This window comes from Triticum aestivum, chromosome 5A (genome assembly GCF_018294505.1).
Source record: "Triticum aestivum cultivar Chinese Spring chromosome 5A, IWGSC CS RefSeq v2.1, whole genome shotgun sequence".
Classification (NCBI taxonomy): Eukaryota; Viridiplantae; Streptophyta; class Magnoliopsida; order Poales; family Poaceae; genus Triticum; species Triticum aestivum.
Window position 1 is genome coordinate 17,567,732 of NC_057806.1, and position 11,768 is coordinate 17,579,499.

Sequence of the window (11,768 nt, forward strand, 5' to 3'; positions counted from 1 at the left end):
GAATGGCACCATCCGAGTTGATTGAGTTGAAGAAACAAATAAAGGAATTGCTGGACAAGGGATACATTCGAGCCAGCTCCTCACCTTGGGGATCACCAATTTTATTTGCCAAAAAGAAGGATGGAACACTGAGATTGTGCATAGACTACCGAGCACTTAACATGGTCACAGTCAAGAACAAATACCCGATGCCACGGATAAATGATTTATTTGATCAGCTCGCTCAGGCCAAGGTATTCTCAAAAATTGACTTAAGGTCAGGATACCATCAATTAAAAGTGCGAACAGAAGATATCCCCAAAACAGCCTTCACCTCCAGATATGGACTATATGAGTTCACAGTTATGCCTTTTGGATTAACGAACGCCCCCGCATATTTTGTTCACCTCATGAACAAAGTATTTATGAAGTTTATGGACAAGTTCGTTGTGGTATTTATCGACGATATTCTGATATACTCCAAGACACCAGAAGAGCATGTGGAACATCTCAGGATTGTGCTAGGAGAACTCAGGAAACATCAATTGTATGCCAAGTTCAGCAAGTGCAAATTTTGGCTAAGACAAGTAGGCTTTCTAGGCCACGTGCTGACCCAAGACGGTATCACAGTGGACCCGGAGAAAGTCAGGGCCATACTTGGCTGGAAGTCACTAGCCAGCGTAACGGACATACGAAGTTTCTTGGAATGGCAGGATATTACCGCAGATTTATTGAAGGATTTTCCACCCTAGCCAAGCCAATGACGCAGTTACTCAAGAAGGACAAGAAGTTTGAATGGACAGAAGCCTGTGAGAAAAGTTTCCAAGAGCTAAAACGGAAATTAACGACAACACCGATATGAATTATGCCAGACATACACAAGAATTTTGAAGTATATTGTGACGCATCCCGAAAGGGCCTCGGGTGCGTGTTGATGCAAGAAGGCAAGGTTGTCGCATACGCTTCAAGGCAACTTCGCAAGCATGAGGAAAATTATCCCACTCATGACTTAGAAATGGAAGCAGTCATTCATGCACTTAAGGAATGGAGGCATTTCTTACTTGGAAATCGATGTGAAATATACACGGACCATAAAAGTCTCAAATATATTTACACACAGCCAGAACTAAACTTACGGCAACGACGCTGGTTGGAGTTGGTAAAGGATTATGATGTTGGTATCCACTATCATCCAGGAAAGGCAAATGTAGTGGCCGATGCTCTTAGTCGGAACCCCAGCTCCGATGAAAACAGTCTGCAAAGCTTGAGACCTGAATTCCAACAAGAATTTGCCAAACTCAACTTGTTAATGATCGCGGAAGGCACCATATCAAACTTGGAAATAAAGCCCAACCTTGTGGAGAGAATTAAAGAAGCTCAGCCTGGTCACCCCAGCATTGAAGGAATTAAAAGAAAGGTGAGTATGGGCAAGGCCTCGGAGTTCGTCATAGACGATGGAGGAATATTATGGTACGGAGACTGACTCTGCGTGCCAAACATAGAGGAACCAAAATGTATAAGGATATTCAGGAAAGATTTTGGTGGCACGGTATGAAGAGGGACATAGCCAAATTCATTGCTTGTTGTGATTCTTGTCAACGCATAAAAGTTGAGCATCAAAAACCAGCCGGACTGCTGCAACCAAACAAAATACCTGAGTGGAAATGGGATGAAATAGGGATGGATTTCATTGTCGGACTACCTCGGTCACGACACGGGAATGATGCCATATGGGTCATCACCGATAGATTAACCAAGGTGGCACATTTCATTCCAGTGAAGACAACCTACAACACTCAGAGGCTTGCCAGGATTTATCTCTCCAGTATAGTTTGTCTGCATGGAGTCCCAAAGACTATAATATCCGACAGAGGCACTCAGTTTGTCTCGAGATTCTGGGATCATTTACAACAGGCTCTGGGAACTCAACTGGCCTTCAGTACAACCTACCATCCCCAGACTGATGGACAGACTGAACGCGTAAACCAAATTTTAGAAGACATGCTGAGAGCATGTGTCCTCACCTATGGAACCAGTTGGGAAGAAAGCCTGCCATATGCCGAGTTCGCATACAACAACAGTTACCAGGCCAGCCTGCAAATGGCACCATTTGAAGCTCTGTACGGACAGAGATGTCGTACCCCGCTAAATGGGTCGGAGACCGGAGACAGCCGTATCTTTGGCCCACACATGCTCAAAGAAGCCGAGGAAAAGGTCAAGCTAATCAGGGACCGACTCAAGACCGCTCAAAGCCGACAGAAGAGTTATTACGATCAGAAACATCGTGGGGTCAATTTTGCACCCAGTGAATTTGTGTACCTACGAGTATCACCTATGAGGGGACTGCAACGGTTTAAGATTAAGGGGAAGTTAGCACCAAGATTCATTGGACCATTCTGCATAGTGGCACGAAGAGGCACTGTAGCCTACTAGCTAGACTTACCCGAAGAATTGTCCGACATCCACGACGTGTTCCACGTCTCTCAATTAAGGAAGTGCGCAAGCAAACCAGAGAAGCAAGTATCCCATGAGAACATTGACGTGCAGCCAGACCTCACCTATCGAGAACGCCCAGTAAAGATATTAGAGGAGTCTGAAAGCAGAACCCGACAGAAAACCATCAAGTTTTTCAAAGTTCAGTGGAGCAACCACACCGAAAGTGAAGCAACTTGGGAAAGAGAGGATTTTCTTCGGACAGAGCATCCACACTTATTTAAGGATCAGCTGAAATCTCGGGGACGAGATTTTTCCTAAGGGGGTAGGTGTTGTGACACTCCAAAATTTTTATTTGGTTTTTCAGCAAAAACCTTGTTTGTTTTTAAAAAGAGGCCATTTAAAATTTTCCAGAAAACCTTCCTCTTAAAAACTTCTTTGGCAAGGATTTTTATTTTTGTATATTCTTCCAACTATGGTGTTTGATCATTTAAAACTCCTTCTCTGATGGTTCCCTTCTCAAAGTATATTTTTGGAAATTATTCTTTTTCTTATAAAAAGAACTCTATGCATTTTTGAGGTTTTTCTTATCTTGAAACCACCCATGGTTTTACCATGTCTCCTATAGTAAATCTTCTCAAAATCCCTCCCTCCACCTTTGAACAATCTAAATTCTCTGTCTCAACAAGTCCAAACAAGTTTTGGATTTTATTTCAATTATTTTATCTCTCAAATCATTTCTGCCAATTATTTTGAGCCTGAGTGATTTTCAAAGCAAGTACCTCATTGCCTTTGAGTTTTTATCCCAAACCAACTCCCCTGGATAATCCTTAGTACCCACAACCTAGAACCATCTTGATCCACTCTTCTTCTTTTTAAAAATTACAAATTTCACTCTCTGCAAGTTTGGACCAGATTTGCCAAATTTGGTGAAATTCATATCTACACTTATCCAAAAATTCCACAAAAATTCAGGCAGCCTCCTGGTGCAATGAGAGGCCACCCCACCAAGTTTCAGCTCAAGGAAAAATCCCTAGATGCCTAGATCATTCTGTCGAACACCTTACATGCACTGTTTCTGTTCATCTTCAGTTAAGTTCAGAGTTCAGTGTCATTTTTCCTTCGTCAGACTTCGGTCACATGGCCACAGTGAGCCCTGGCACGATGCTCACGGCCTCTTCCCCTTGGCTAGCACCCCGCACGCATGCTTGGCCGATTCCTGGCGTCGGTGGCAATGAGCCTCGCCGGCGTTGGAGGTTTCTGCGGTGGCTGCGCCACCCGTGGCGGCCAGCGAGGGCCCGAGCCCGCTCGCCACACCACCCGGCGCCGCCCAACGCCCCCTGGCTCTCCGCGTGTCCCTGCCATGCCAGCGCATGCCCGTGGCACCGTCGCCGTGGCCCGGCAAGCACAGAACGTGCTCCCTGCCGCCGACGGGACTGCGCCGCCCCGTTCCGTCGAGCTCGCCCAAAGCACCCAATCCTGGCTCGTTTAGCACCTAAACGGACCCAGTGAACCCCCATGACGGCGCTCAACCCCTAAACCTCCTCGACCAATGCCCTGCGCCGCCGTAAACTTCGCCGGAGAACCCCGTTCTCGGCCACCGCCTCGGACCGCCTATAAAATGGGCTCCTGAGCTCACCCTCGAGCACGCACCATCACTGCACCTCACCAAAGCCCCGCCAGGCCACTAGGAGGACCTCGAGGAGGTCTCCTCCCTCGACTCCGGCCGCCCCGTTCCGCCTCGGCCTCCGTCTTGATTCGCTCCCGTGAGGCCGTCTCCAGCGCCCAAATTCCGTCAGATACCCCCTCTAGCTACCAGAGGTCTAACCCCCTCCTCAATTTGATCTCCGCAGCTCTCTCCGACGAGGCCCTCGACCACCCGAACCACCGTCCGCCGGAGCAAGGCTCGCCGTCGACGTGGTACTCGCCGGCGACCACCACCACCACCAACCGACGCGAAATGGCGCCCTGAACACGGAGGTACTTTCCGATCTCTCTGCCGCCTCTTTTAAATATTCAAACCTGACGGGTGGGACCCGCCCGTCAGCCTCTCAGTTCTGTTTAAACAAACCGTTTTCTGAAAACGTCTTCTGCCAAATGCGTTTTCCCGCTGGGCCGGCGTATTCTTATTCGAATCGTTTTCTGTTTTTATAAGTTAGCCCCTGGGAACTTTCTGTTTCATTACAGATGAGTCCATGTACTAAAACCTTTATAACTGTTAAACAGAAAAGTATTTTTGATTGATTCTTTTTCTGTTCTCCTTATAATTTTGTCTAGTTTGTTATCAGATTTGTTTGAAAAATATTTGGAATAATTTTTGTGCACCTCATGGTATTCACGATAGCGCGTATATTTTCTTTATACCGTAGATGCCGAAGGAGGTGACGGGACCGCGAACTTCACCGAGCTAGGCTCCGACTACTTTGAACCAGGCAAGCATGTTTGAACTTTTGATATGATGATTATTTTGGCATGTTTGAATTAAGTAGTTTCATGGCATGTTGATGAGCATACCGACGAATGTCATGTTACATGCAATGATGAGGCAAGTGAGTTTCGAAAATCCATAAGTGGATGGATGTGAGTATGCATGGCCATGTGTTGGCATGAGGATGGGTAAGATGGCAGTGTTGTAGCATGCCAGTCTTATGCCAGAATATATGACTTCAGTGTCAACCTGTATCGGTCCAGTTCCTTCCATTCTTCCTTCCCTGTACTACCACATGTTTTCCGCAAGGAATATGGCTTAGTAAGTTGCAAACCGCTTTCCTGGTACACACCAAAAGGAGAGGCCGTGATGATGGTTCCATGGCCCTGGATTAAAGCCAGTCATCCGGTCAGGGGGCATGGGTGTTTCCGGTTGGGACCGAGAGGGGGGCATCCCTTAGAGCGCGCGTATATAAATTTGATCCCATGCTATTCGAGATTGTGATCTCCCCATCTCAAAAGTTTTTCTTGGACGATGTCTAGGGTGATTCCTAGCATCGAGAGGTAGGATGGGTGTGTATTGGTTAGCTGTGTTTTCTTCCGAAATACCGTAAACGGAACTAGTCCTTCGTGACTACGGAAATCCGTTGGCTGTGGGAAAAATTTTCGTACAAACTCTGCAGAGTCATATATTCCTTTGAATCATCTATTCCATGTCCAAGTTCGGTATTATCTTATCCTGACAAATGTCAGTTTTGATGACAGAGACTCCGGTGAATCACATGAGTGCTAAGTCCGGTTAAATGTTTATTTCTGTGGATGGACTAACCCGTTTATTCTCATGAATTGAATATTTATTATGAGTATTATTTACTTGTGAATAAAAGCCCTTTCTGTGATGTCGCTCAGATGTCCGACTGTGGCATTGTTATATTTTACTTGCAATGAAAGCCCTTTCTGCGATGTCGCTCAGACGTCCGATTGTGGCATTTCTTTTAAAGCCCTTTATGTGGCGTCGCTCAGACGTCCGACTGTGGCATTTCTTTTAAAGCCCTTTATGTGGCGTCGCTCAGACGCCCGACTGTGGCATTCCTTTTAAAGCCCTTTATGTGGCGTCACTCAGACGCCCGACTGTGGCATTTCTTTTAAAGCCCTTTATGTGGCGTCACTCAGACGCCCGACTGTGGCATTTCTTTTAAAGCCCTTTATGTGGCGTCGCTCAGACGCCCGACTGCGACGTGATTTATTTATTTATCTTCCTATCGAGGTGTCACTTCAGACACCCGATTGGGTTTACAGTTATTTTGTTGGGTTTTCGAGCGGACTACCGCCGACCCCCTTTTTTACCTGTCTTGTTTTTACGAATTAATATGCCACTGTTAAAATTAATCATGACGCATCCATGCATGCATTTGTTATATCTTACGTCCGAACTGTCTTGCGAGTACTTTCAAAGTACTCACCTGGCTTGTTGATTTGGCCAGATGCTGACGAAGGCGATCTCATGGATGAAGAATTTGATAGCGAGTCCGACGCCTAGAGGAATCCCAGTCAGCCTCGTGCGACCCTGGATTTGGTCACTGTTTTATATCCGCTTCCGCTACCAAATAAATTCATCGAGCCTCATCTCGATGCTCGATGAGATGCCAGTTTTAGAGTCATGTATCTCACTCCCCGCTGTGTTTTTCCACCACCACCCTATCCTCGAGTCAGTAGTATGCCTCCACACCACTGTGTCATGTCCGCCATTATGTATAATTATTGGCGTGCTTGTAATAATTTGGTTGAGCAACCATAGCTCGATCCTGTAATATATTTTATGCTACTGGCTTATTGTATCAAGAATTTGTCTACCGGTAAGGAGGATCTTTCTCATATTGGACTCAAAAGATTGGTTTCTCAATAAACATTTTTATTGGAAAACCGGTCGTGACATAAATCCTAGCATCCCTGTTTGCTCGGAAAAAAAGGAAAGGAAATATTTAAAATAGCACAGATGAAGCACTTCTCAAGGACAATACCACTGTTTCCTGACAGTGTCTATATAGTAGCACAACACCAATAGAGATGAAAAAGCTCAATCACATGGATGAAATCAGTGGGCGAGTACCAACCTTTGTCAGGAGGCTTATTGTGTAGAGCATATAGATGAAGCACTTCTCCGGAACCATCTGTTGCTATCTACGATAGTGGCCATGCTTACTATATACTCCTCAATTAGTTTAATGTTTCCAACATATTCTTGTGCAGTTCGACTAAAATATATGGTATCTTCAAGGAAGATCCATGTTTGCACAAGTAGAGATAATTACATATTACATTAAGAGTGGCATCAAATAAGTGGCAAAACAATTGCTCATTCTAGCCATAGCAATAAATTAAGATGCAAAACTATATCATTACTTGTGTCATCACAGTTCCAGTGCTTCATTACAGCACCGGGGGTTGATTTTTGTTTTTCTTCCGCTTATTCTTCCCCTTCATCACTTGGTTCAATAACAGACAAGCTTCGTCTTCATTGTAAGATTTGGCATGTCAATTAGGGAGCACAAGTATAGTACTAAACTTAATTTTCTAATGAAAGTGGCAAAATACAGGCCAGCAGTTGTGAAATTTCCTTATCTTACCTCAATGGGATATTACGGTGCACATACAGATTGGAAGTCTTGTCTCCATTTGTGCAGTTCACTAAAATCAAGCAACATTATCATACGAGTAGCACAACATATGAAAGCACATTGCAGAATCATGTGAAAGAAGGCTAGTACTAACCTCTCATGATGCGGAATTCAAACAACTCACAAGAAGAAGATCTGAACCAAATTCGCCTTAACAGATAGGAAGTAAGATCTCCTCTTGTGCAGTTCCACTAAGATCAAGCAATCAAGCAACGATGTCGGTGTGACATTTTGTTTCAACTGCACAAAACACTCTTAAAACAAAAGTGTTTTGTGCAGTGAAACAAAAGGTTACAATGGCAACAAGGTGAAGTAGATAACGTTGTTTACACAGATGTGCAAAGGAAACAATTAGTGGTCAATAACGGTGGATGACACAGAAGCCAACAAAAAGAAGCATCTACCTTATCTAAATGGGAAAGAAAGCAAGACAGTAGCATTTCTCAAACAGTGGCATTGATTAATTTTAACATAGAGATTATATTAACTATAAAAATCGTTAAACATGTAATTTGCTTTTAACTATGGCATTGCATCAATTTTCCAATGGCATTATTAGAGGGTATTTGTTTATAGGGACATTTTGGTGTAGGGACTAAAAAATCTCCATGTCAGTCCCATCTAAACCAAACAGGAGGGACTTTTAGGGAGTAAAAGTAGGAATCTGGGACTAAAGAAAGAAGACCCCGAGGGAGTCTTTTTGGGACTTTTTCCAACAGTTGCCCCTGCCACGCATCGCACCTTGTCTCTATTAGTTCATTACTAGGGGTAACATGGTTCTTTAGCATATCATTTAATAACCTCTAGTCCATGTTTAGTCCCTGGAACCAAGCAGGTAGGGACTAGGGAGTTTTTAACCAAACAGGGCCTTAGATTAACAATAGCTAATGAGTTGCACGGGACAGTGGACGCACCAGCACCATGTGCATTTACCGATGTACTATGGTGATGCACAGTCTGTTGCAACAAAGAACACACAACCAAGGAGCATATTTGTGTTGGTCCCAGTTTTGTTATCATTAGACACATTTCCCTATGTGAGCGCAGCAAATCTAGTCCTGCTCAAACTCTACAGCCTTGTTCCTTCCTTTCCTTTTTGAACTAGTACTTTCGCCCCTTCCTTTCCTCTTTGAACCACGTCCTAGATTTATACGATACAACTTTCCCCACTACTTTACCCCATTCCTTTACTCTTTGAACCACGTCCTAGATTCATTCTATACAACTTTCCCCCTTCATTTCCTCTTTGAACCACGTCCTAGATTCATGCTATATACAACTTTTCCAACTACTTTCCCCCACTCCTTTCCTCTTTGAACCACGTCCTAGATTCATGGTATACATACAGCTAGAGCAATGCATGTGGAGTAAGTAAATTATACATTAAGGTTCTTGGGGCGTGGTTCAGTGGGCGACGGGACGGCGGCGAAGAAGAAGGGGTCGGAGGCACTCCCGCGCCGCCACTGGGTGGAAAGTGAACAGCTGCGCCGGTAGTCCCTCGCCGACGGCGACAGCGTTAAGCCTCCTTCCCTTCCCAGTGGACAGATCCTGTCAGCTCTTTGAGCAGCAGTGAGGGGAGAGAGAGGCCAACGAAGTCTTGTTTAGATCTAGAGAGGGCGAGATAGTGTGAAGAGAGCAACTACAAGCGCTGAGGCTCCAGCGTGTATATATATATTGGAGAGAGAGTGTGAAGCGTGCAAACCCTAGAAAACATTTTGACCAGCCAAAGAATCCTCCTGGCACAAATTATGCTCAAGTTTGATGAGCGAACGGGCTAACCAGCTACACAACCCTCCCGTTATGTTCAATGAGAGGGAAATAACCTTTTATACATTCCTGCATTCGTGTGACAAGCATGCCATGTTTTTTTGTGTGTGTGGGAGTCATTGGGATTTCAATCATAATCGTGTCATGTCATTTTGGTGGTAAGACTATCCACAGTGGTGCAGAAATAATGTAGCCTTGGTCACCTTACCTCTCTCCACGTAGTACGTTGGGTCCCACCAGTCAGAGGGTGAAACAAACAAATTAATAAGAAAAATTAAAAGCGCCAGCGGTGTTTCTTACCTCACACATCTCACTACTGCTCGGGAACACTATCCAATTGATCCCTCTGTTCGCTCACAAACTATTTTAAGTGAATCCTTATTATAACATGCACACAAATTTTGGGCACTTGTATTCGACATAAGTCAGTGTGCCACCGTATCTCGTATACTTACTACTCCCTCCGTCTAGGTGTAATAAGTCACGTTAGAAGGTGCAACGGGACCAAGGTGTGTGCGTGTGTGTGTGTGTGTTTAACAGCATGGGTGTGTTAGAGAGAGCGACAGATCGACCTACTCCTACAGAGAGTTGTCGTGTAGTGTACGGTTTTAGCTGCAAGATTCGGTGCATCCTCTCGTTTTCGGGTGTGTCCGGTAGGGACATGCGAACAGCTACCACGCCCGCTCCTGATCATCCTGGCCCACCCAAAGCCCCTCCATCACCCGCGCGCGCTTCCCGCCCGAAACGGACAGCGCCGCTCCAAAGAATCGATGCCGCATTCATGCTCGGGCAGAGCGGACATGACCTCTCACTGGCGCAAGAGTGATGGTTGCTTCGTCCGTCCAACTTACTGCTGGGTCTATGTGATTTGACGGCTCATTGGTCTTTATTACTGAGGTGGTAGGACTGCTGGACGTCCCACGCTTTCGGTGAAAGGAGGTACTACTACTAGATTACAATTTTCTTCATTCTTACAGCGGAGGCGTGAAAGAGCAGTGAAAACACGCAGGCTCAGTGATTACATGGCCCACCTCACACTATCACCGAGCGACACCTAACTCTTTACATACTACTCCCTCCGTTCCTAAATATTACTAGATGAGTCCCCGCGCGTTGCCGGGGAACAACGCTATATCTCTCGGCCCAAAATTATCAATTTCATAGAACTAAAAACACTCTATAACCGCATGACAAATGTGGTAGCCAAACTAAATAAACTCCCATCATCATTTAGATCATCCCACGTAAGGAAAAAAGATCAGCCAACTCCTACTGCATAATGGGATTATATTTTTCTTTTTGACATGTTAATGGGACTTAAAAGCTCACTTAAATGCATGCTACCGGTGCATGCTTGCATGCAGACATGTTGATGTGATTTAAAACCCACTCACATGCATGTGCCACGGTATTTCTGCATGCTTGCATGTGGCTTAGTGCGGAGCCCCTCAACATCTAGATTAGACGGCTATTATGGACTGATTTACTTCATCTAATGGCTACATCAATTTTGATGATGTGGCTCAAGGAGAGGATAGAGAATTCCTAGTAGTGGGGGCTAGCTATTACTAGTAGATAAGTCTTTGTAGAGATTCCACTACATACGGAACAAAATGAATGAATCTACACTTAAAATGCATCTATATACATTCGCATGTGGTTCATGGTGAAATCTCTACAAAGACTTATATTTAGGAACGGGGGAGACGGCGTACTAAGCAAGCTTCTCCTCATTCTGCGAGTTGACGGGACACATCAAAAGTAATCCAGTGTATAGAGCCTTGCCTCTAAGGTAGGCCCCACATGGTTTGCCTCTTTTTTTAACATAACACGTCAAGTCGCAATTTGTTTGTTCACCCGTGGTAGACGATCCTCCCTCCACCAAGTGGACAACCAGTACACGTGCCAAATTACCACGTGGGCTACCTTTTTCGTACAGAAATGAGCTCCATCATGTACCCGCGCGGGTGTGGTTGGGGAAGAGACGGGAGTATGTGAGCCGTGCATGCACCTCTTGTCTTCGTGCACGTCCCCCACCTACGTGGGTGTGTGTAAGAAATACAAACCGCGTTCGTGAGTGTTTTTTGTTTTGGGGTGGGGGGTTGATTTCGTGAATTATTTGTGGGAATATGTGTCGATGACATCTCAAAAAAAATTGCATGCAATGTGTGTGAAATGGAGGCCTATCCATATCATACATAGAGGGTCGGGCAATCCACGAGAAGAGAGGGAGGGGTCATAGCTATCGATAGAGTCGAAGAGAGGATCAAGTGGGTGGGTGCGAGATCGATGAAGAGAGCCATCGAAATTGTGTGTGTGTGTGTGTGTGTGTGTGTGTGTGCAAGTCAAAGATATAGGGCGACTGGCCTACCGGAACGTTAGAGGGCACATGTCAAGTTTGTGTGTGGCAGGGAGACATGACTAGAGCGCTCGATGTATGATACGTCTCCGTCGTATCTATAATTTTTGATTGTTCCATGACAA